This window comes from Arctopsyche grandis, chromosome 12 (genome assembly GCF_051622035.1).
Source record: "Arctopsyche grandis isolate Sample6627 chromosome 12, ASM5162203v2, whole genome shotgun sequence".
NCBI lineage: Eukaryota > Metazoa > Arthropoda > Insecta > Trichoptera > Hydropsychidae > Arctopsyche > Arctopsyche grandis.
Genome location: NC_135366.1, coordinates 23,980,364 through 23,986,431, shown reverse-complemented (window position 1 = coordinate 23,986,431; position 6,068 = coordinate 23,980,364).

Sequence of the window (6,068 nt, the reverse complement as noted above, 5' to 3'; positions counted from 1 at the left end):
ACAAAAAACCAACCAATATTGTGTTCTATGAATAATATAAGATTTGTGACAGCACGCTCAAAAAAAAAAACACACACCGAGATTTTGTGAATTTCTTGCTATTTTTTTTTTGATCTATACATACATATATGTAAATAGTTAACATTTTCCCATGTAATTCGCGAAAACGAAAAACTTCGCTCGTCAAAGTCATCACAGTTCATCATACATATATTAATTACGGTCATATTGAACCAAAGCACACATCGCACGTGACAATTACAAAACAAAAGAGATCCATATTTAATGATAAAAAGGAGTTAATATATATATATAAAGGTAATATGTATTCATATAATAATGATAATCTTAAAAAAATCAACAATTCTCGTATTTAATGTGAATTGGTATTTATTACTATACACATGTATATGTATTTACTTTGGGAAGAAAAACAAAATTATCGTACATTACAATGGAATGTATGAAATGTCATATGAGGGGGGGAATATTATAAAAATTTATTTATTTATTTATTACAACCAATTTTCACAAGCGGATCTACTTATTAACCGTAATTGACATCCGAATACTGAAACATTATTGTGAAATATTCATCGGCAACGGCGCTTTCACACAGAATGGAATCATCATCATCATCACTGACATCTACTGTGTTGTCCTTAAACTCACTACAGAATCTCTCAGCATCATAAAAGAGCAATTATTAATAGTTAATCTTATCTATATATAAAGATTGAAGTGAGGGTAAAAGCTCATTTATATATGTATATAGTATACAGTAGCGAACTAGATTGTTAGCCCTAGGCTTAGTTTCTTTTTGCCCCCCCCCCCCCGAAATAAACAATGATTTTTTTTCAAACATTCAAAGATATTTAATAAAAACTGTTAAAAGTTTAAATAATTATATTTTTCGGGGTCATTTGGGGGCTCTAGGCGAGCGAATATTGCGCCTATGCGATGATTCGCCACTGAGTATATACATATTATATATTCTAATGTAGACAATGAATAAAATATTAAAAATTAATCAGTCTAAAATTCAACTCATGATTTAAGAAGCGGCAATTAAAAGTTGTCACAAAGACTATCTGAAGTGTTGACAAGAGATAAAATGTTGAATGAATTGATATAATATTTGAGAGTACTTGAATTAATATAAATTTTGTCGGTGGCCTTTATGGCATAAACTCAGAGTTGATGAAGACTCGAAAAATGAACTCGTACCGAAGAGTTAAGATTAGGAGTGGGGGTAGACGGTTTCGTTGGCCATAAATCTCACGCATACACGTGTATTTGTCCCGTAAACCGTCTACCCTCACTCCCAATCTTAATGCTTTAGTTCGAGTTCATTTTTCGAGTCTTCATCAACTCGAGAGTATGTGCAGTAAGGTGGACCCAAATTATGTATGCCTTCAGTCTTGTTTACTGACCGAAGATGATTTTTCACAAATTATATACATAAAAAGTAGTTTGAATTGAGTTCGGAAAGTATTTTTCGATATATGCAATGCTACCCCACTAATGTATGAAGAAATCGTTTTAGGTTATGATATTTAAAATGGCGTCCCATACATGTGGCGACGAAAGCGTCCATTTTGTGTGAAAGCGCAGTACAAACTATTTATCTACATAACAAAAGTCATTCAAGTAAGAAAAATATTGTTTTCGTTTTGTTTTTTATTTATTTATTATTATTATTTAAATTTAGATTATTAATTCATTTCACCATACTTTAATAAAATAGACGGAATCTAATCGAACATTAAAAATACTATATTATATGATATAACATACTGTATTTTTTGGAAAAAATTATTCATTACAAAGCACGGAGAGTTGGTTCGGTCGACCTTGGGGAGTGTATGCGTACCTAAGCGTCAGGTCAACTCATCATCATACCTATAAAAATTCACTATTAGCAACGACATGGGTAAAAGAAGACTATTGAGTGGAAAAGTTTCATAAGACAATTGAGCAAATATGCGTAATAAACGCGTGCACGCGGCAAATCAACCACTGACTAAATTCCCGGTAACCTTTTCAACACTAAGATATATCCTCGATCGATCGTAAGCAGATGAGATCAACAACAGGAACGATTCGATTTGCACAACGTGCACGCTCGGGTTAACGTTAACTATATTATAATATAATAAAAAGATTGATTACTTGATGTATAATATACAAAGTTAACACATATAACTGTAAAACGGGAAATATGTTAATTAAATATTGGTCAAAGTATATATATATATATATATATATATATATGTAATATATATAACATCACTGTTGAGGGTGTTTAGTACTAATTATGTATATTTTCCATGTTAAAAAGACTCTAAAGCATATAGATATATGAAGTTGTGCCGCACACGGCAGCCATGACAGGTAATACATAATAACTCTATATGATCCATATAAATGGTTCCGTGATTATTACTCACACTTCACTAAAATCTCGAACATGGAACATTTGGCACCCAAAAACTCCCATCAATCACGCGAAATGTTGTACTAACGAGAACTCACGTGCCAGATATTCCGTATTCGCGATTTTTGTGGCAACGGTTGTCATGCAATTTGCGCAATAATCCGTTTGGGAAATATTTGAAGTTGTGCCACACACGGCAGCCATGACAGGTAAGCATAGACGGTACTGGCTCTAAATAATCTATAGAAATTTATGAATTGCGTTGAAATTGAACTTGGATATTTCACTTTCAATACAGACAAAAATCGTCAAATATGACTCAAACTGTAAGCTGATTGACATTTTGATATACACCGATTACAAACGCAATTCTAATGCAATAGCATCTCACCACTGTTTAACCTTTTGAATGCTGACCGACGCCGATCGGCGTTTTGCCAACAAGTCTATGAGCTTGAAATACGCCGATAGGCGTTGTTTTTTGAGTATGTAAAAAATAAACAAGAATACTACACGCTAAGCCTTTTCAGGTAGCATTGAAAAAAAATGCATTGAACATGGGTCATGTAATCCGTGTCAATGTTTATAAAGACTAGTTTACACCAGAATTTCTGAATTGATAACCATAGCAGAATTTCTCGATGGAAATCCATAACTGCCGAGTATTTTAGATTGTGGCTTGGCATTTAGATTGTGAGCATTACATTTTAACAACAATGAAGAAGATGAAACTAGTTTTGGAGAAATACATTCATTAATAGACTTCTTTTGTTTATTTTATATTGTTGCAAGATATATTAGACAGTCTAAACACACCTTTACAAAACTTGAAATCCTCGGCAGTAGTTATCTAGGGTTTGTTTGGATTAGCCACAATTTTTATACCTGCTTTCTATTGGATTTCTAAATAATTCTAGTTGGAAATGTTGGCGAAATTTTCAGCATGGCGGGCTTTCAACAGAAAAGACGTCAGCACTCAAAGGGTTAATGTACTATATGTATATATGTACGCTTATGGAAAGACTCAAGTAGTTTTTAGTTGCTTTGCAATGAAAAGTGCGATTCAAATCATCTCATTTAGGAAAAAAAAACGTAGATTTTCATAACGGGCGACACAATAAATAATTTTTATATATGATTTTAAATATAAAAAGAAGAATATTGCATTAGAGAGAGAGGTACTGACAATGTTTAATATATAAAATTATATTTATACAATACACTTTCATAGGACAGAATTGTGATTTTATTATTTTGTTAATACATATGTATATATAATATATACGAATAGTAAAAATGATATAATAGTTCGTTGCTCAGACTATATGACACAAACTTAGAAACTACATCGCAAACATTTGTACACTGTGTGGTTTATCCCGTTCATTTTATTACTCCCCAGGAAAAATAATACATAAAATAAAAACCTTGTAAAGGTCGTCAATACGACAAAGTTCATACAATTCCGACCTGGACAAGTCTAATTAAATACATACATATATATATATATATATATTAATTGACTCTTTGCGACACATAAACCATAATAAAAAGTGACGTTTATACCACTCCCAATCATCCAATCAATGTTATTATACATATATAATTGAAAAAAACCTAATAAAGTGTGCAATTTCATTTCAAAAATGAATCAAGAGCAAAAAAAAAAATGAGAATCGAACATAATCATTCGCAATGCTTACGAGAATAACTTAATAACATTTCATTTCAGTTCACTTTCATTTTGTTTTTTAATTTAATTAAATTATCAATTAAATTTGGTAGACTAATCACAATATTTTAATAATAAATATTTGAACTAAATAATTTTGTAATATAATAATAATAATAAAGCCTAATACATTCACGCGTACGTTATATATAACGTGTATGAATGTATTTTTTTTTTATCATAATGAATATATATTAAATATACTTCAATATCGTTTACAACAATTATTTAAATTACACTGGAAAAGTTAAATCTTCATAGTCATTATTGCATATATAAAGAATAACGAAAGCGATAAAATTAAAAAAAAAAAGTAAAAAATAAATGTAGTCATAAAATATTATTTTATACATACAATCAAGCATATTTTCACGTGAAAAAATAATTCGACCAACTACTACAAAAAAAAGACTTACAGGATAAATTGGCCATATAAAATCACTAATAATAATAAATTACACATGATGATATACATATATAAAATATTCATGATCTTAATACATAAATACATGAGCTACAAAGTCAATATGAAAAGGATTACATTTAGAGTATGCGCGTATCCGTTCCGGATGCGTACAAATCTATCTGACTCTTACGACGATATATATATAGAAATAAATAGACGAATACGCACATACTGTATATATATGTATAATATAAACACATAACTAACGCTACATATGTATAATAATAATTATTTAAAAAAAATCTCATTTGATAAATACAATAACATTACTATACACATCCATATACAAAAATTTTAATACTGTTTAAAAGTCGTTCTACCGAAAAATTCAATTCAACCGTTCGTACTAAAAACTGAAAAAACTTATTGAGCCAATCATTTCAATATACATTACTCAAAATTTAATCATGGAATAATACTAACATGGCTAATATAATGTAAAAAAAAAAAAATCACCAAAAATTATATTCATTTTATGTATATAGTTACAAATGTTATTATTTATACAAAGTCAAAAATAGACTAAATAGAAATATTGTAGCATTTATTCGAAGAAATCATATATTGTATATATATATATATAAAAAAAAATGAAATAAAATACACAGACCGAATAAAAAAGTATACGATCTAAAAAAAAAAACCAATCTATCGTAGTATGTATGTATATTATTACATTTATAAAATTTAAAAAAATCACTAAGCTCGTACCGTACGAATGATGCAGCTCATTTTATTTATTTATATGTATATATATATATATAATTAAGCATAAAGAATTCTACGAATATTCGTCACACCATTCGATTGAAAAGAGCATATTATACATACACACACATATGTATTATTTACTATTAGAAATATGTATTTATTATAATAATAATAATTGTACAATAGAAACGTACATATGAAATAAATGCCCGATTGTGAAAGTCGCACTTTCAAATTGTTAAATCAATAAAAACTACACAATATAATATAATAATAATTATACAAACACATCCAAATTTTGATTTTTGGGCGTAAAAAAAATTACATCATTTTTTTTAATGTATTTTGAAATGAATTTCAACCCCTTCAAGACAAAAATTCATACGGAAATCGATCAATAATAATTAATAAACATACACACTTTCCGATGATTTTCGGCAAACGTGCACACTTTTCCGTATATCTAAATTATTGCAAATACACATAGAATGTTATGAACAAACAAACAAACAAACAAACACTACCGACATTAAATAATGAGATAGTTCGGCCCCAAGGAGGCTGGATCTTGGACCGTTCTACATACATAATAGCATCTCGAAGGGGTTAAACGAAAACAATAAACGGAGACAGCGTTCGTATCAAAATGGTCAAATTTATATATATATAATATATAATACAAATACATTTTATTTAAATCGTACAAAGTCAAAAGTATAGAA